At 41.1% G+C, this 21,331-nt stretch overlaps 1 non-coding gene across 1 annotated transcript; it reads left to right on the plus strand.

The window, feature by feature from the left end:
- The first annotated feature begins 20,412 nt into the window (after window positions 1-20,412).
- LOC112768260 (small nucleolar RNA R71) lies at window positions 20,413-20,516 on the plus strand. Its single transcript, XR_003185697.1, has one exon. It is a non-coding gene; the product is annotated as a small nucleolar RNA R71 (small nucleolar RNA).
- The last annotated feature ends 815 nt before the right edge of the window (window positions 20,517-21,331 follow it).

Consider the following 21,331-nt stretch of genomic DNA (forward strand, 5'->3'; position numbering starts at 1 on the left):
CGGCCACCAATTTTCTGAAGCCTGCGTCTGTGAATTGAGTGTCATTATCTATGGTGATGGAGTATGGGACCCCAAACCTTGTGACAATATTTCTATATAGGAATTTTCAACTTCTTTGAGCAGTGGCATTGGCTAGGGGCTCTGCTTCAGTCCATTTTGTAAAGTAATCTACCCCGACGATGAGGAATTTGACCTGTCCTGATCCCTGAGGGAACAGCCGATGAGGTTGTGTCCCCATTTTGCGAATGGCCAGGGTGAGGTTACACTGATGAGCTCCTCTGGTGGGGCGATATGAAAATTAGCATATTTCTGACATGGCGAACATGTCTTTACGAATTCCCTTGCTTCTTTTTGCAAAGTTGGCCAATAGAATCCGGCCCGAAGCACTTTTTTGGTGAGGGCTTGTGCTCCAAGATGGTTGCCACAGATGCCTGATGCACGGAAAACTTGTCTCATAACAAATTTCCTTCGGCAAGTGTACCGAATTTGTCGTCAAGTAAAAACTCACAATAGAGTGAGGTCAAATCCCACAAGGATTGATTGATCAAGCAACTTTAATTAGAGGAATGTTCTAGTTGAGCGAATCCAGGATTTGAGTTTAGAATTGTAGAAAATAAAATGGCGGGAAGGTAAATAACAGAAAAAGTAAATGCCAGAATTAAAGAACTGAAAGTAAATGACTGAAAGTAAATTGCAGAATTCTAAATGGGACTGGGGGAATTGCTCATAAAAGTAAGTAACAGAAATTAAAGAGAATGGGTAAGATCAGAAATGGGGGGTTCATTGGGCTTAGGAGATGTTGCATTCTCCAGATCAATTTCATTTTCATCTCTTCCTCAATTAATGCACTCATTGATCTCCTTGGCAATCTTAAGTGATTGAATTACAATTTCTTGTAATTCAATCTCTCAAATCTTGATCAATAGCCAATTCCTTGGTCAATTGCTCATGAGAAGAGATGAAGTTTGGTCACTGATTATACCACATGCATTTTCCCAAATCAAGTGTTGAGAGGATTAGTGTCACATATCCATCCAAACCCAATTTGGTCCAGCATGAGAAAGCATTTCTAGCATGATCTCTTCATTCCTCTTTCAAGGTTCAGAAGAGATCCAAGTATGAATAGCTTCTTTTCCAAGATAACTACCCAATTGAATGAAGATCGAAAGCTTTCAAGTAAAATCAAGAGAAAAGAGAGAAGAAGAATAGTGAAAACTAGTATTGATCCATCAAATTACAACAGAGCTCCCTAACCCAATGAAAGGGGTTTAGTTGTTCATAGCTCTGGAAAATGAAAACAAAGATGGAGAATACATGATGTTACTTGAAGTGCAGAGAAAGTAAATACAGAGAGTAGTTCTATGCCCAGAGGCTCCCTATAATTTCCAACTCCCAATTTAATTCAAAGCTACTCCTATATATACTACTCTTCTACTCTTCTAGTTGGCTCTTCAAGTCTTGGGTCTGGGCCTTTGGATCTTGAGTTTGAAGCAATTATCTTCTTCATTGGGCTTGGCTTTACTTGCAGAGAGAAAGTGTGAAGTGGGCAGAGACTTTAGCTCAGGACGTTAGTGGTGTTAACGTTCAGTGAAAATATGGGTTCGAGAACGTTAGTGACATTCAACTTTTTCACTAACGTTCCTCACCCAAGTAAGAGCCACGTTAACCTCAACGTTAGTGGCACAAACGTTGCCACTAACGTTGCCTCTTTGTCCTTCGCGAACGTTATTGGGACTCAACTTTCCCAATAACGTTGAGAAGCCTCCCCCTTCCCTTCGTTAGAGTCCACGTTAACTTAGTTAACGTGGCTCTTTTAACGTGGGCTTGCCAACCTTCGAGAACGTTAGTGACACTTAACATTGTCACTAACGTTCCAATGTGCCCCTTAGCTCCCACGTTAGAGTCCATGTTAACTAGGTTAACGTGGCTTCTAACGTGGCTGTGCTAGCCATCTCCAACGTTAGTGACAATGTTGAATATCACTAACGTTGGCTCATTATCCTTCTCCTCACGTTAACTTCAAAGTTAACGTGGGAGTTAACGTGGCTCATTGTGGCTTGTGTTGGCTCCTTCCAACATTAGTGACAATGTTTGGTGTCACTAACGTTGTCGACCACCTAGTTTCTTCACGTTAGCTTCCACGTTAACTAGGTTAACGTGGGAGTTAACGTGGCTTCTTGTGACTTGGCCAACGTTAGTGAGAAAGTTGAATGACACTAACGTTGGCTTCCCCTTTTCTTCTTAATGTTAGAGGCCACGTTAACTAAGTTAACGTGGCAACTAACGTGGCCACTTATGAGCTTGGTCCAACGTTGGTGATAATGTTAAGTGTCACCAACGTTGGCTCCATTTGTTTTCTTCCACGTTAGCGTTCACGTTAGCTTAGTTAACCTGACTCTTAACGTGGGCAATGATGGCTTCGAGAGCGTTATTGGCAATGACTTTTCTCATTAACTTTGTAAGTTACTCCCATTCCACGTTAGTGTTAACGTTAGTGTAACTAACGTAGCTACTAATGTGGTTCTTCTTTGCTTCCTTTGTCCTGAAATCAAGCAATAAAGTGCATCAAAGTTCTAGTCCAAGTCATGGGAAATGCAACACCCAATTTGTCATTAAATTCATACAAAATCCTCATGAAATCATGTAAAGTGCACACTGTATGCTTGAATCAAGATGTAAATGAATATCTACCCAAAACGAGCTTATTTCCTAAGGAAATGCATGAAACTACCCTAAAAACAGTAAAGAAAAGGTAAGTGAAACTGGCCAAAATGCCCTGGCATCACAACACCAAACTTAAAGCTTGCTTGTCCCTAAGCAAGTACTGGAACAAGAGAATGATGAATGGAATGCCAAGAGAAATGAGTCATTCTTGTGGAAGTCATGTCCCTGGTTTTATGGTGGTTTCATGCATAGCAACTTAGGTTCATTCCTGGCTTTCAGACCTTTATCATGTCCTAGAATACTCACTGTGATTGCATCCCATGAGACTTTTATTCATTGATCCTTTTGTTGTTATTTCAGGGCTTATTTTTGTTCTTAAGCTAAGTGCTCTGTAAGGGGGCAACTCTTTAAAATAAGCTTTCAGCCAACACTCCCGAACCAGTTGGTTCAAGGTGCTAGGTATTGAAGCACCCCTAAAGACTTACTTGCTCAAGTCTCTCCCCCATACATACACACCACAGGCACATAGTTTATTTATTTTCTTCTTTTTTTTTTGAGACCTTGGTGTCCAGCACCTCTTTGGGTTACTAAATGCTCTATAGTGAGGGTTACTCTTGATAGTGGATTTTCTGCTGATAATCCCGAGTTAGTTAACCCAAGTTACCAAGTGATAAGGCACCCCTAAGAGCTTATTCATCCAAGTAGATCCTTCACACAGGAGCACCACAGACACATGCCTCAAGATTAAAACCATTGGTGCCTAGCCTTATTGCTTATTCTTTTTCTTTTATTTTTCAACCTTTATTGTTCTTTCCCTTTTTCTTATTAGGATCTTCTTCTTATTAGGATCTTCTTATTTAGCTAGTCTCATGGTGTGTGTCTCAAGCATAGTATTCATGACAAATAGTTGTCCTCCCACCTTGTGGTTGAACCAACTTAGCTAACTTATGACTATACCATAAACTCATGAACTTATTCCATAGTATGAACTCCTCTCTTGTCTTTAAAAACACTCATTCTCTTTTCATTTGATTTAAAGGGACAAACATACAAGTAAGCAAAGAGATGATGTAGTAACATAAAGACTAGCAAACATAGACCTATTCAGAAAGAAAACTTTAAAGATAGAATTTAAAAAGTTCAACTAACATGGAAGCATGTTCTATTTCATACAAGATCTTCCTTATTTAAAGCAAAGAAAAAGATGGACCAAAGAAGGAACTCCACCATCTTTTACTCTTGTGGATGTCCATGCTCTCCTTCTTGCTTGTCCTCTTGGTGTTTTTCTTGATTGCTTGTGCTCCCACTTCCCTTGCCTTTTCCAAGCAGCTTCTTCCAGAAACCACCATCTTCCATCTTCTTCTTGAGTGTTTCCTTCTGCTATTTCACCTTCCTCTCTTCTTGTTCTACAAGATCTTTTTGGACCTCATCATATGTAGGGATGGCATAGTGTAGATGATGCATATTACTAAACATGTAGTTCAACTTGGCTTGAGTGTTTACGTTGAACTCCTCCCTATGTAGTTGTCGTCCTTTATTAAGTACAGTTAACTCATTGAATGCTTTCATCTAAGCTATTTGTCGCTGATTGAGTTCCTGCAAATGCTTATCTTGATGTTCTTGCCTCTCAGTAACTTGGTGGATGGCTTGAGTGAGCTGGAAGTATTGTTCCTGTTGCTATTCCATTTGTTGTTTCTGCCACTCTTCTTGTTGGCTCATCCAGTTGGATTGAAGGTTTAGTATTTGCTCTTGTCCTTCTATATGTCTCATCCCCAAATCTTCAATGACTTTTAGAAGGTGATTCATATTCAAGTCAGCTGGGTAAGGATGCTCTTCTTGTTGATATTCTTCCTGATGAGACTCCTCTTGGTGAGCTCCTTATTTTGCCTTTAGTTTCCCTATTTGTGGCCTTCTTTGTTGCTGAGCAGGTGTCGTATATTCCAGACGCTGGATCATCATTAGCCTTCCAGGGTGCACCCAGTCTGGATTACCATCCTCAAAGATTACTTTGGCCTTTGTGCACAATCGGAGAATGGTGCTGGGGTACCAAAGTCTGGCACCTGATTCAAGCTTCTCAGCTGAATCTTGAGTTCCCTCAGCTATAAGTTCATGCACATTGATTTATCCACCTTCTATTAGGCAATGTACCATAGTTGCTCGATTAATATTTACCTCTGAATTATTTGCAGCTGGAAGGATGGATCTCCTCACGAGTTCAAACCACCCCTTGCCTTCTGGGCTAAGGTCTCCCCTCTTGATGAACCGGGGTCTCCCATCTCCATACCTCTCCCAGTCAGCTGCTATAACACAGACGTCATTCACGATCTCAGTGAGCTCATCATTGTCTGGTCTCCTACTTATCCTTGCATGATAACTGGGCTCATCAAAGTGTGGTGATTTCAGGTGAAGAACTCTTGTTATAGCAATTGGGCTGAAGTCCACCTCCTTTCCTCTTACATAGCTTTTGAAGGTTGGGGCCCTGGCTTTGTCTTCTCTGACCACATTTGCATAGAACTCTTTGATGAGGTTCGCATTGATTTTCCCTTCTGGATTAGTGAGCCTTTGCCACCCTCTTTGTTCAATCTTCTCCCGAATCTGTGGGCACTCGTCTTTATTGAATTGGAAGGTTAACTCAGGCAGTATCTTTTTGAGCTTTATCCGCTCAAATTCTCGTTCATGAAAGGCAGTTTTGAATCTCTTCTCATCAAAAGGAATGCTCTCCATTGGTTCCTTCCTCTTTTGCCTCTTGGAGCTTGATGCTGCCATGAATGAAGTTAATGCGAAAAGGGTGTAGTGAAGGGAAGAAATGTGGGATTTAGAGAGTGGGAAGTTGAAGAACTAGTTGCTGGAAAGTGAAGTGTAAGGGATATGAATTTCGAATGTGGAGATGGTGTGGATTGGATCCACTTATATAGAGAAGTGATGAAGAGATGAAACGTGTGGATTGATGGGGTTGGTGTATGATGAACGGATGGGGTTTTGTATGGAGTAAGCACGAGGATTACCAACTTTATGATGGAGTTGGTTCAGTTTCCAAGTTTGTTCTTCCTCCAATGTTGCATGGCAACCATTCCCAATGCATTCCCCCTTGAGGCACGTGTGTAGTACCCTCTTCATGAAGTGGCCGAACCTTTCTCATTAAATTGTCCAATCAATCTCCTTCAATACTCCTTTCCTTTCCCTATAAAGATCAAATAAGAAAAGTAATAAATATCATAAAAAAATCAATTTAAATTTTATGGCTAGAATAATAAAGAGAAGAAAAGATTTTGTTTATTCATGAACTCCAACTAACTAACTAACTATGTATCCTTATATGCACATTGGTGGCACCATGGGGTGACACCAAACTTAGTTTGGAGCACTGTGATGAAAAGTTCTATTCAAAGCTCCATGACTAGCATGCTCTCAGTTGCATTCATGCTTTCTTGGCATGCTTTGAACACCAAACTTGTTCTTCACTATATACTGCAATATAAGGATTTCACCAAGTGTTTGTCAAGTTTAGGTTGGAAGTCATGAATATTGACTTATTCACTAGTAAAAGCTCATAAAACATGGGTTGCCTCCCATGAAGCGCTTCTTTAGCGTCACTAGCTTGATGTTTCTCCTTCATCAGGGAGGTTGATAATGCTTCAAGTGCTCCCCTCTTGCCTTGGACTTATATCCATTGGTTGTATCAATGATCTCTACATGTTCCAAGGAGAGAACTCTGTTGATAGTGAAGACCTTAGGTAACTGAGATGGTACAGTGGGGAGATCAGGGGGGATATCTGGGAAGTAAGCTGAGATCACTTTATCCCCTGGAGAGAAGTCCTCTGTAGGGATATTCTTGTTCCTCCACCCTCTTGGTACCTTCTACTTTGTCCCTTTTGATGTTGCCTTGCTCTTGGTGACTTCTTCTTCTAAGGGAATTTTGTTGTTGTCTTCACATATCTCTGGTGGTTTAGGTTCCTCCAGCTTTTCCTTGAGTTGTGACAACTGCTTATTTCCTTGTTCATCAACCAAGGGCTTTCCCAGATGGGTTGGTTATGTTTTAGTGCTTGCTTCCTCTGTCAGCATCTCATTATGATCCTTGCTTGATTCTTTGTTTTCTTGGTCTGCTTCTTGTGAGAGTTTAAAGACATTAAAGCTGAGTCGTTCATCATGGATCCTCAATATTAGCTCCCCTCGCTCCACATCTATGAGTGCTCTGGCTGTAGCTAGGAATGGTCTTCCCAATATGATTGGGTGAGTGTGACTCTCTTCCATGTCCAAGATGACAAAGTCTGTGGGAAGAAAGTATTTCCCAACCTTTAACAACACGTTTTCTACCACCCCTATTGCTTGTTTTTGAGTTTTGTCAGCCAGCCTGATGACTACATCTGTGGGCAATATCTCATTGATCTGTAGCCTCTTCACCAGGGATAAGGGCATTAAGTTGATGCTTGCTCCCAAATCGCAGAGTGCTCTATCAAACATTGTTTCCCCTATGGCACAGGGGACATGAAAACTCCCTGGATCTTTTCTTTTTGTAGGCAACTGTAGTTGAATGAGGGTACTGCTCTCCTTGTTCATCACTATAGTTTGGCCTCCCTTGAGTGAGCTTTTCCTGGGAAGCAGCTCCTTCATATACTTGATGTATGCGGGCGTTTGTTGAATAGTCTTGATGAATGGTATGTTGACATGCAGAGATGCAAACAAATCTAGAAACCTTGAGTATATTCTCTTCTCCACAGCACCATTGAGCAGTTGGGGAAAAGGTGCATAGAGTCTCAGCAGCTCCTGTTGTGAGATTTCTGGTTCTTGATGATCTTTTTCCTTCTTCTCTACTGAGGTATCTTCAGGTTTTTCTGACAGCTTGCTTGGCTTGTCCTCAGTCTCCTTATCACTTATAGTGACCATCTTGCAATCTTCCCATCTTACTTTCTTTGTTTCACCTCTCAGAGTTTTCTCTATGTCACTTGGGAATCCATCTGTGGGTTTGGGAATTTGTTCAGAGAGATACCCCACTTGAGATTCCAACCTCTTGATTGTGTCTCCCTGGTGCACGAATTATGAATCACACTTTTCACAACTCGTACCACTAACCAGCAAGTGCACTGGGTCGTCCAAGTAATACCTTACGTGAGTAAGGGTCGAATCCCACGGAGATTGTTGGTTTGAAGCAATCTATGGTTATCTCGTAAATCTTAGTTAGGAAGTCAATTATGTTTATCAGTTGAATTGCGAATAACCAAGAGAGCATGAATTAAAAGTTACTTGTTATGCAGTAATGGAGAATAGGTTGGAGTTTTGGAGATGCTTTGTCTTCTGAATCTCTGCTTTCCTCTGTCTTCTGATTCACGCGCGCACGTCCTCCTATGGCAAGCTGTGTGTAGGTGGATCACCGTTGTCAATGGCTACCATCCATCCTTCCAGTGAAAAGATTCCCAATGCGCTGTCACCGCACGGCTAATCATCTGCAGGTTCTCAATCATGCCGGAATAGGATCTACTATCCTTTTGCGTCTGTCACTACGCCCAGCACTCGTGAGTTTGAGGTTCATCACAGTCACTCAATCATTGAATCCTACTCGGAATACCACAGACAAGGTTTAGACTTTCCGGATTCTCATGAATGCCGCCATCAGTTCTAGCTTATACCACGAAGATTCTGATTAAGAGATCTAAGAGATACTCATTCAATCGGATATAGAACGGAGGTGGTTGTTAGGCACACGTTCATAGTTTGAGGAAGGTGATGAATGTCACGGATCATCACCTTCATCACAGTTAAGCGCGAATGAACATCTTAGATAGGAACAAGCGTGTTTGAATGGAAAACAGAAATACTTGCATTAATTCATCGAGACACAGCAGAGCTCCTCACCCCCAACAATGGGGTTTAGAGACCCATGCCATCAGAGAATACAAAGTTCAGATCTAAAAATGTCATGAGATGCAAAATAAGTCTCTAAAAGTTGTTTAAATACTAAACTAGTAGCCTAGGTTTACAAAAAATGAGTAAATTATGATGGATGATGCAGAGATCCACTTCTGGGGCCCACTTGGTGTGTGCTGGGCTGAGATTTAAGCAATTCATGTGCAGAGGCCATTTGTGGAGTTGAACGCCAGTTTTTGTGCCAGTTTGGGCGTTCAACTCCAGCTTTTGATCCTTTTCTGGCGCTGGACGCCAGAATTGGGCAGAGAACTAGCGTTGAACGCCAGTTTACGTCATCTATCCTTGTGCAAAGTATGAACTATTATATATTTCTGGAAAGCCCTGGATGTCTACTTTCCAACGCAATTGGAAGCATGCCATTTCAAGTTCTGTAGCTCCAGAAAATCCACTTTGAGTGCAAGGAGGTCAGAATCCAACAGCATCAGCAGTCCTTTTTCAGCCTGAATAAGATTTTTACTCAACTCCTTCAATTTCAGCCAGAAAAATACCTGAAATTACAGAAAAACACACAACTCATAGTAAAGTCCAGAAATATGAATTTTTCCTAAAAACTAATGAAAATAGACTAAAAACTAACTAAAACATACTCAATACTATATGAAATTAACCCCAAAAAGCGTATAAAATATCCGCTCATCACAACACCAAACTTAAACTGTTGCTTGTCCTCAAGCAACTAGACAAATAAAATAGAAGACTAATAGGTTGAGAAGCAATAATATCTCAGAGTTTTTGATTGAAGCTCAGATTCTAATTTGATGAGCGGGACTAATAGCTTTTTTTTTGCTTCTGAACAGTTTTGGCATCTCACTTTATCCATTGAAGCTCAGAGTGATTGGCATCTATAGGAACTTAGAATTCAGATAGTGTTATTGACTCTCCTATTTCAGTGTGATGATTCTTGAACACAGCTATTTTATGAGTCTTGGCCGTGGCCCTAAGCACTTTGTTTTCCAGTATTATCACCGGATACATAAATGCTACAGACACATAATTGGGTGAACCTTTTCAGATTGTGGCTCAGCTTTGCTAAAGCCCCCAATTAGAGGTGTCCAGGGTTCTTAAGCACACTCTTCTTTTTGCCTTCGACCTTGACTTTAACCGCTCAGTCTCAAGTTTTCACTTGACACCTTCACGCCACAAGCACATGGTTAGGGACAGCTTGGTTTAGCCGCTTAGACCAGGATTTTAGTCCTTTAGGCCCTCCTATCCACTGATGCTCAAAGCCTTGGGATCCTTTTTATTTGCCCTTGCCTTTTGGTTTTAAGAGCTTTTGGCTTTTTCTGCTTGCTTTTTCCCTCTCTCTTTTTTTTTTTCTGCAAGCTTTGTTCTTTGCTACTTTTTCTTACTTCAAGAATCATTTTTATGATTTTTCAGATTATCAATAACATGTCTCATGTTCATCATTCTTTCAAGAGCCAACATATTTAACAGTCTTAAACAAAAAATTCAAAAGACATATGCACTGTTCAAGCATTCATTCAGAAGACAGAAAGCATTGCCACCACATTTAACTAATTAGAATTTCTCTTATTAAAACTCAAAATTTTATTGCCTCTTATTCAAAAGATCTACTACTTTATTCATGTTTGCTGATGATGAGAAAAAATAAACTATAGCTTAATTGGAGATAAAATCAAAATAGATACTAATTACTATTATATGACTCCTAAGGTAAACTTCTATAAGGACACTGTCACAGAGTTAAGGCAGAAATTGGAAATTAACAACCTTTATTCTGGGGGCACGGGGGTTCCTCTGATCCTTGGGGTGCTTGGTCCTACAAGAGAAGACTTTTGGCGCTTCAATTCCCTTAAGTCACGCCCTTGCTCCTCTTGTTCTTTAAACATATAGGTCAGCATTTGACTGTGTTCCTTCTGTTCTTTTATTATTTGCTCCATAGCTTCCCATATCTTGGTAACAGACGTCTCAAGATACTCCCAGTATTCAGATTGAGGGATCTCTGGGAGGAATTCCTGTGCTCTCTTCTTGATGGGATCATCCTGTGCTTGTTGTCTTTCCATTGATGCTTTGGTGATTGGCTTCTCAATTGAGATATACTCAGTTATTCCCATCCTTACTCCAGCGTCCTTGCAGAGCAGGGAAATCACACTTGGATAAGCCAACCTGGCCTCTTTAGAATTTTTGTTAGCAATTTTGTAGAGTTCAGCTGAAATCAACTGATGAACCTCCACTTCCTTTCCCATCATGATGCAATAGATCATCACTGCTCTTTTAACTGTGACTTCAGAACGGTTGCTAGTAGGCAACAGAGAATGCCCAATGAAGTCTAGCCATCCTCTGGCGACTGGTTTGAGATCCTCTCTCTTGAGTTGATTTGGGACACCCTTTGTGTTGGTGGTCCACCTGGTTCCAGGGATACATATGTCCTCTAGAATCTTATCCAGGTCAATGTCTGCTCTCATCATCCTTCTGTTGAAGGAGTCTGGATCGTCCTTTAGCTGGGGTAGCTTTAAGATCTCTCTGATCTTGTCAGGGGTGGTATGAACAATCTTTCCTCTGACCATGGTCCGAAATTCATAGAAGGCAGTTCCAGATAATATTTGCTTGTCAGTCTGCCACATATTAGCATAGAACTCCTGGACCATGTTCCTTCCTACTTTCGTTTCAGGATTAGCTAGGACTTCCCAGTTCCTGATTCGAATTTGCTCCTGGATCTCCCGATATTCATCTTCTTTCAGATCGAATCTAACTTCCGGGATCACTGATCTCAGACCCATTATTTTAAGATAATGGTCTGAATGTTCTTTAGATAAGAACTTCCCTTGATTCCAAAGTGGTTTTGGAACGCTCTCTTTCTTGCCTCTTAGAGTGGGTTGTTTTCCTTTAAGAGCCATGATCTTAGTGATCTCGGATAAACACACCAAACTTAGAGGTTTGCTTGTCCTCAAGCAAAAGAAAAGAAAGGAGAGGGATAGAAGGAGAGCTAGGTACAATTGTTGATGGAGGAGGAGGGAGGCCGAACCCAAATTTAAAGGGATGGGGGGTGGGTTTTCGAAAAATTGGAAAAGATAAGATAAAAAGATTGAGTTGAAAAAGATAAGATAGAAGATATAGTTTAATTTTGAAGAGATATGATAGATTTTTGAAAGAGATAAATCTGAATTTTGAAAAAGATAATGGGGAGATTTGAAAAAGATATGGATTAGTTGAAAAGATTTTAGAGTGAAAAAGATAGATTTGTTTTCAGAAAAGATTTGAAAAGAGTTGGATTGAATTTGGAAAGAGGGATTTTTTTTTTGAAATTAAGGATTTTAGAAATCAGGGTTCTTAACATGTTCATGTAAAAATCATGCATTGAAACATAAAATTTGAAATTAGAATGGAAATACGTGTGGAAAAAATGAATTTGGCTCCTCCTTGCTATCCTGGCGTTTGAACGCCCAAACACTGCCTGTTTTGGGCGTTCAGCGCCCAAATGCTGCTCTCCTGGGCGTTCAACGCCCAGCTGCTGCCATTACTGGCGTTCAACGCCCAATGGGTGCCCCTTTCTGGCGTTGAACGCCCAGATTGCTACCATTACTGGCGTTCAACGCCCAGTGGATGCCCATTTAGGGCGTTGAACGCCCAAAATATACTTTTACTGGCGTTTTCTTGCCAATAAACTCTTTTTCTCTGTTTTGCGTGCCGAGGTCTTCTGTAAATGATTATTTACCTTGTTGTCAATGAACTCTATATAAAAATAAAAATAGAAATAGGGCAAAATGCTTAGAGGATTGTTGCCCCATGGCTGGGTTGCCTCCCAGCAAGCGCTTCTTTATTGTCTTTAGCTGGACCTTGCTGAGCTTTTAATCTAGCTTCAGCCTTGAGCATTCTTGCGCAATGTTGCCTTCAAGATAATGCTTGATTCTCTGTCCATTGACAATGAACTTCTTATTAGAATCAATATCTTGAAGCTCCACATAACCATATGGTGATACACTTGTAATCACGTATGGTCCCCTCCACCGGGATTTCAGTTTTCCGGGGAATAGCCTGAGTCTAGAGTTAAACAACAGGACCTTCTGTCCTGGTTCAAAGATTCTAGATGACAGCTTTCTGTCATGCCATTTTTTTTATTTTTCTTTATAAAGCTTGGCATTTTCGAAAGCTGTGAATCTGAATTCCTCTAGCTCATTTAGCTGGAGCAATCGTTTTTCTCCTGCTAATTTGGCATCAAAGTTTAGGAATCTGGTTGCCCAGTAAGCCTTATGTTCCAGTTCCACGGGCAGGTGACATGCCTTACCATACACGAGTTGGTATGGAGATGTCCCTATGGGGGTCTTGAATGCTGTCCTGTAAGCCCACAGAGCATCATCCAAGCTCCGTGCCCAATCCTTTCTACGGGTATTTACTGTCCGTTCCAGGATTCTCTTTAATTCTCTGTTAGAGACTTCAGCTTGCCCATTGGTTTGTGGATGATATGGAGTGGCCACCTTGTGGTGAATTCCATACCGAACCATGGCAGAGTAAAGCTGTTTATTGCAGAAGTGAGTGCCCCCATCACTGATTAGTACTCTAGGGACACCAAACCTGCTAAAGATATGTTTTTGGAGGAACTTCAGCACTGTTTTAGTATCATTGGTGGGTGTGGCAATAGCCTCAACCCATTTTGATACATAGTCAACTGCCACCAGAATATAAGTGTTTGAGTATGATGGTGGGAAAGGTCCCATGAAGTCAATTCCCCATACGTCAAACAACTCAATTTCCAAGATTCCTTGTTGAGGCATGGCGTAACCATGAGGCAGATTACCAGCTCTTTGGCAACTGTCACAATTACGTACAAACTCTCGGGAATCTTTATAGAGTGTGGGCCAATAGAAGCCACATTGGAGGACCTTGGTGGCTGTTCGCTCACCTCCGAAATGGCCTTCATATTGAGATCCATGGCAATGCCACAGGATCCTCTGTGCTTCTTCTCTAGGTACACACCTACGGATAATTCCGTCTGCACATCTCTTAAAGAGATAAGGTTCATCCCACAAGTAGTACTTTGCATCAGTAATTAATTTCTTCTTTTGTATCCTGTTGTACTCCTTGGGTATGAACCTTGCAGCTTTATAGTTTGCAATATCGGCAAACCATGGTGCTTCCTGAATGGTAAATAAATGCTCATCAGGAAACGTCTCAGAGATCTCAAGAAAGGGGAGGGACGTCCCTTCCACTGGCTCTATTCGGGACAGATGATCAGCCACTTGGTTCTCTGTCCCTTTTCTGTCTCTTATTTCTATATCAAACTCTTGCAGAAGCAATACCCATCTGATGAGCCTGGGTTTTGAATCCTGCTTTGTGAGTAGATATTTAAGAGCAGCATGGTCAGTATACACAATCACTTTTGATCCTACTAAGTATGATCTGAACTTGTCAATGGCGTAAACCACTGCAAGTAGTTCTTTTTCTGTGGTTGTGTAATTTTTCTGGGCATCATTTAGAACGCGATTGGCATAATAAATGACATGCAGAAGCTTGTCGTGCCTCTGTCCCAATACTGCACCAATGGCATGATCACTGGCATCACACATTAGCTCAAATGGTAATGTCCAGTCTGGTGCAGAAATGACTGGTGCTGTGACCAGCTTAGCTTTCAGCGTTTCAAACGCCTGCAGGCACTCTGTGTCAAACACAAATGGCGTGTCAGCAGCTAGCAGATTGCTTAGAGGTTTTGCGATTTTTGAAAAATCCTTTATAAACCTCCTATAGAATCCTGCATGCCCCAGAAAGCTTCTGATTGCCTTAACATTGGCAGGTGGTGGTAATTTTTCAATTACCTCTATTTTTGCTTGATCCACCTCTATTCCCTTGTTTGAGATTTTATGCCCAAGAACAGTTCCTTCAGTCACCATGAAGTGACACTTTTCCCAGTTTAAAACTAGGTTGGTCTCTTGGCATCTTTTCAGAACAAGTTTCAGGTGATCAAGACAGGAGCTGAATGAGTCTCCGTATACTGAGAAGTCGTCCATGAAGACTTCCAGAAATTTTTCCACCATATCAGAGAAAATAGAGAGCATGCATCTCTGGAAGGTTGCAGGCGCATTACATAGCCCAAATGGCATCCTTCTATAAGCAAACACTCCGGATGGATATGTGAATGCTGTTTTCTCTTGATCCTGGGGATCTACTGCAATCTGGTTATAGCCTGAGTAGCCATCCAAAAAGCAGTAATAATCATGACCTGCTAGTCTTTCTAGCATCTGGTCTATGAATGGTAAAGGAAAATGATCCTTTCTGGTGGATGTATTGAGCCTTCTATAGTCAATACACATGCGCCACCATGTAACTATTCTTGTAGGAACCAATTCATTTTTTTCATTATGAATCACTGTCAAGCCTCCATTTTTTGGGACGACTTGAACAGGGCTCACCCAGGGGCTATCAGAAATGCGATAAATAATCCCAACCTCCAGTAATTTGGTGACCTCTTTCTGCACCACTTCTTTCATGGCTGGATTTAGCCGCCTCTGTGGATGAACCACTGGTTTGGCATTATCCTCCAATAAGATTTTGTGCATGCATCTAGCTGGGCTTATGCCCTTAAGGTCACCTATGGACCACCCAAGAGCTGTCTTGTGTGTCCTTAGCACTTGAATAAGTGCCTCCTCTTCCTGTGAATTTAAAGCGGAGCTTATGATCACTGGAAAAGTGTCACTTTCTCCCAGAAACGCATATTTCAAGGATGGTGGTAATGGCTTGAGCTCGGGTTTAAGAGGTTTTTCCTCTTCCAGAAGAAATTTCAGAGGCTCTTTCATGTCCTCTGAATCCTCTAAATCAGACTGAACATCTTTAAAGATGTTTTCCAACTCTGATTCAAGACTCTCAGTCATGTTGATCTCTTCTACCAAAGAATCAATAGGATCAACTTTCATGCAGTCTTTTGATGTGTCTGGATGCTGCATGGCTTTGACAGCATTCAACTTGAATTCATCATCATTGACTCTCAGGGTTATTTCCCCCTGTTGGACGTCAATGAGGGATCTTCCAGTTGCTAGGAAGGGTCTTCCTAGAATGAGAGTAGCACTCTTGTGCTCCTCCATTTCCAGCACAACAAAGTCAGTGGGAAAGGCGAATGGCCCAACTCTGACAATCATGTCTTCAATCACGCCTGATGGGTATTTAGTGGAACCATCAGCAAGTTGGAGACATATCCGGGTTGGTTTAACTTCTTCAGTTAAGCTAAGCTTCCTGATAGTGGATGCAGGTATTAGGTTGATGCTTGCCCCAAGATCGCATAAAGCTGTCTTGGTGCAATTACCTTCTAATATGCATGGTATCAGAAAGCTCCCAGGGTCTTTAATCTTTTCAGGAAAGCTCTTCAGAATGACTGCACTGCATTCTTCAGTGAGGAGAACTCTTTCTGTTTCTCTCCAATCCTTCTTATGACTCAAGATCTCTTTCATGAACTTGGCATAAGAGGGTATTTGCTCAAGTGCTTCTGCAAATAGAATCTTTATTTCAAGAGTCCTGAGATAATCTGCAAAGCGAGCAAATTGCTTATCCTACTCCTCTTTCCAGAGTTTTTGAGGATAAGGTATCTTGGCTTTATATTCTTCAACCTTAGTTGCTGCAGGTTTATTGCCTACAGAAGTGGTTGAAGAAGCCTTTTTAGAGGGGTTGTTATCAGCATTTGTGTGTGTCTGATCCCTTACTGGCAATTGAGTGCCAGAGTTAGAAGCTAGAGTGATGTGAGAAGCCAACTCCTTGTCTGTTCCTGGCGTTTGAACGCCAGAATTGTGCCCATCTTGGGCATTCAGCGCCAGATCCTGCCCATTTTGGGCGTTCAACGCTAGATTCTTGCCCATTTCTGGCGTTGAACGCCAGTCCTGCTTTGTTTCTGGCGTTGAACGCCAGTTTTGGCCATGGTCTGGGCGTTCAGCGCCAGCCTTCCACCAATTTTCTGGCGTTTTAGCGCCAGAATTATTTTTCCTGGGCTCTTACTGTCCTCAAGTGAATTTTGGGTGGTTTGCTCATTTCTTAGCTTTTTGCTACCTTGAGGTGGGGTATTTAATGTTCTCCCACTTCTTAGTTGAACTGCTTGGCATTCTTCTGCTATTTGCCTTGACAGCTGCTGCTTTGTTTGCTTAAACTGTTCGTCCATATGTATATTAGCCATCCTTGTCTCTTGTAACCTGTCTTTAAATTCGGCTAGCTGCTTTGTTAGAAAGTCCAATTGCTGATTGAATTCAGCAGCTTGTTTTATAGGACTGAGTTCAGCAGTTACTGTTTTAACCTCTTCATTCATGGAAGGGTTGCTTCTTAGGTACAGATGCTGATTCCTGGCAACTGTATCAATGAGCTCTTGAGCCTCTTCAATTGTCTTTCTCATGTGGATAGATCCACCAGCTGAGTAATCTGGAGACATCTGAGCTCCTTCTGCAAGCTCATAGTAGAAGATGTCTAACTGAACCCACTCTGAAAACATTTCAGAGGGACATTTTCGTAGCATCTCTCTGTATCTCTCCCAGGCATCATAAAGAGATTCATTATCTCCTTGTTTAAAGCCTTGGATGTCCAACCTTAGCTGTGTCATCCTTTTTGGAGGAAAATACTGATTCAGGAAATTTTCTGTCAGCTGTTTCTATGTCCTTATGCTGGCTTTAGGTTGGTTATTTAACCACCTCTTAGCTTGATCTTTTACAGCAAATGGAAACAGTAATAGCCTGTAGACATCCTGATCTACTTTCTTATCATGTACTATGTCAGCAATTTGTAAAAATTGTGCTAGAAACTCTGTAGGTTCTTCCTGTGGAAGACCGGAATAGTGGCAGCTTTGCTGCACCATGATAATGAGCTGAGGATTCAACTCAAAGCTACTGACTCCAATGGAGGGTATGCAGATACTACTCCCATATGAAGTAGTAGAGGGGTTAGAATATGACCCCAGAGTACTCCTGGACTGTTCATTTCCGCTTAGGTCCATGATGGAGAAAGGGAGATGATGTAAAATAGAAAAAATATTTATTTATTTATTTATTTATTAATTTATTTCGAAAAGAAAATAAATCAAAATAAAATAAAAAAAATGAGTGGAAGATTTTCGAAAAAGTGAGGAGAAAGAGAGTGGTTAGGAGATTTTGAAAAAGATATGATGATTTTTGAAAAAGGTTTTAAATTTTGAAATAAAAATCTGAATTTTTAAAGGAGAGAGAAAAACAACAATATAACACGGGATTTAAAATTTTTAGATCTGAGGTTCCTTATTTTCGAAAATTTTGGGGGAAAAACACCAAGGAACACCAAACTTAAAAATTTTAAGATCAAGACACAAGGAAAACTTAAGAACACTAAGGAAGAACACCAAACTTAAAATTTTTAGAAAACCAAAATAAATTTTCGAAAAACTCAGAAAAATCAACAAGAAAACACCAAACTTAAAGTTTGACACAGGATTTAATAGAAAAATTATTTTTTTAAAAAATATTTTTAAAAAGAAAATAAGGATTCTAATATTCTAACGCAACAATAAAAAGAGACTCTAAACAAAAAAAAGAGAAATTTTTCCTAATCTAAGCAACAAAATAAACCGTTAATTATCCAAACTCGAACAATCCCCGGCAACGGCGCCAAAAACTTGGTGCACGAATTATGAATCACACTTTTCACAACTCGTACCACTAACCAGCAAGTGCACTGGGTCGTCCAAGTGATACCTTACGTGAGTAAGGGTCGAATCCCACGGAGATTGTTGGTTTGAAGCAATCTATGGTTATCTTGTAAATCTTAGTCAGGAAGTCAATTATGTTTATCAGTTGAATTGCGAATAACCAAGAGAGCATGAATTAAAAGTTACTTGTTATGCAGTAATGGAGAATATGTTGGAGTTTTGGAGATGCTTTGTCTTCTGAATCTCTACTTTCCTCTGTCTTCTGATTCACGCGCGCACGTCCTCCTATGGCAAGCTGTGTGTAGGTGGATCACCGTTGTCAATGGCTACCATCCATCCTTCCAGTGAAAAGATTCCCAATGCGCTGTCACCGCACGGCTAATCATCTGCAGGTTTTCAATCATGCCGGAATAGGATCTGCTATCCTTTTGCGTCTGTCACTACGCCCAGCACTCGTGAGTTTGAGGTTCGTCATAGTCACTCAATCATTGAATCCTACTCGGAATACCACAGACAAGGTTTAGACTTTCCGGATTCTCATGAATGCCGCCATCAGTTCTAGCTTATACCACGAAGATTCTGATTAAGAGATCTAAGAGATACTCATTCAATCGGATATAGAATGGAGGTGGTTGTCAGGCACACGTTCATAGTTTGAGGAAGGTGATGAATGTCACGGATCATCACCTTCATCACAGTTAAGCGCGAATGAACATCTTAGATAGGAACAAGCGTGTTTGAATGGAAAACAGAAATACTTGCATTAATTCATCGAGACACAGCAGAGCTCCTCACCCCCAACAATGGGGTTTAGAGACTCATGCCATCAGAAAATACAAAGTTCAGATCTAAAAATGTCATGAGATGCAAAATAAGTCTCTAAAAGTTGTTTAAATACTAAACTAGTAGCCTAGGTTTACAAAAAATGAGTAAACTATGATGGATGATGCAGAGATCCACTTCTGGGGCCCACTTGGTGTGTGCTGGGCTGAGATTTAAGCAATTCACGTGCAGAGGCCATTTGTGGAGTTGAACGCCAGTTTTTGTGCCAGTTTGGGCGTTCAACTCCAGCTTTTGATCCTTTTCTGGCGCTGGACGCCAGAATTGGACAGAGAACTGGCGTTGAACGCCAGTTTACGTCATCTATCCTTGTGCAAAGTATGGACTATTATATATTTCTGGAAAGCCCTGGATGTCTACTTTCCAACGCAATTGGAAGCATGCCATTTCGAGTTCTGTAGCTCCAGAAAATCCACTTTGAGTGCAGGGAGGTCAGAATCCAACAGCATCAGCAGTCCTTTTTCAGCCTGAATCAGATTTTTACTCAACTCCTTCAATTTCAGCCAGAAAAATACCTGAAATTACAGAAAAACACACAACTCATAGTAAAGTCTAGAAATATGAATTTTTCCTAAAAACTAATGAAAATAGACTAAAAACTAACTAAAACATACTCAATACTATATGAAATTAACCCCAAAAAGCGTATAAAATATCCGCTCATCACTCCGTGGTTCTTGAAACTGGCTCGCACTTCCTCCTTGAACACCTTGTTGTCTTGAATCTCCTTGCCTATGCCTTCAAGTAGATTCTCAATCCTTGAGATTCTTTCATCAAATGATGATAGGTCAGGCTGAGGAGGGTTATTCTGGCCTTGATATGAATGTGGAGAGGTATTGTTATGGGGGTGTTGATATGGTCTAGATGTGAAGTGTTGGTGGGCTGCATTGTTTGGATTTGGGCGTCTTTGATCAAGGCTTTGGTCTTGTTGATTTCTCCATCCAAAGTTTGGGTGATTCCGCCATCCAGGGTTGTAGGTCTTGGAGTATGGATCATGGTTTTGCCTAGTTGAATTCCCAATGTAGTTGGCTTGCTCCTAACTACCCTCTGCTTCTTCATTCACTCCTTCTTGGGTTATTGATGAAGTGGAGATTGCTGCTACTTGGTTCCTCTCCATCTTCTTGGTGAGGTCAGCCAGCTGCTGGGTAATGAGCTTGTTTTGGGCCAGCAGAGCATCTACATTGTTTAGCTCCATTACTCCTCTTGTGATCCCTCTTTCGGAGGCATAGAAGTAGTCATTCTCTGCTACAGTTTCAATGACATCTATGGCCTCCTCAATGGTCTTCTTCTTGTTCAAAGATCCTCCGGATGAATGGTCTACTGCTTTCTTTGACTCATAGGAGAGCCCTTCATAGAAAATGTGCAGCTGCACCCATTCATTGAACATGTCAGGTGGACACCTCCTTGTTAGGTCTTTAAACCTCTCCCATGCTTCATACAGAGTCTCACCATCTTATTGCCTGAAAGTTTGGACCTCAGCTCTCAGCCTATTGATTCGTTGAGGGGGGTAAAATCTTGCTAAGAATTTGTTCACCACATCTTCCCAAGTTGTTAAGCTCTCCTTTGGGAAAGACTCCAGCCACTTGGCTGCTTATCCTTGAGTGAGAATGGAAATAAGAGCAGTCTATAGGCGTCAGGATGAACACCATTAGACTTCACTGTGTCACATATTCTCAGGAATGTGGTTAGATGTTGATTGGGGTCTTCTTGGACACTTCCTCCGAATGAACAGTTGTTCTGAACAAGGGTGATGAGCTGTGGTTTTAGTTCAAAATTGTTGGCATGGATGGTTGGCTTTTGAATGCTACTTCCACAGTTTCCTGGGTTTGGATTGATGTAAGAGCCTAAAACTCTTCTATCCTCCCCAGCATGATTTGCTCGACCTCTTCCGCCATGGTTGTGAGTCTCTTCTTCATGATGGTTTTCCATGTTTTCTTCCATGTTTGGTTCAAAGTATTCCTCAAAGTGTTCCTCCTCTTCTTCAGCACCAACTACACGTTTTTCTCTTGCCTCCCTCCTTAGTCTAAGGAAGGTTCTCTCAGGTTCAGAATCAAAGGAAGTTGAAGCCCCGCTTCTTCTCCCTGTCATACGACCAACAAGTACAAGCAAAGATAATAGGTGCAGAAAGTATATCTGTCAGAATTACTGTTAGTGTGAGTGATGCAATATATCAAATAGTTAGTGGGATAGTGAAATGAATGGTAAATAACAAAGAAAAAGTAGGGGGAAGGAAAAAAATTAACTAAAACAGAAAGTAAATGACTCAAATAGAAAATTAAATCAAACAAAAAATAAAATGCTCAA

This window comes from Arachis hypogaea, chromosome 17 (genome assembly GCF_003086295.3).
Source record: "Arachis hypogaea cultivar Tifrunner chromosome 17, arahy.Tifrunner.gnm2.J5K5, whole genome shotgun sequence".
NCBI classification, from domain to species: Eukaryota; Viridiplantae; Streptophyta; class Magnoliopsida; order Fabales; family Fabaceae; genus Arachis; species Arachis hypogaea.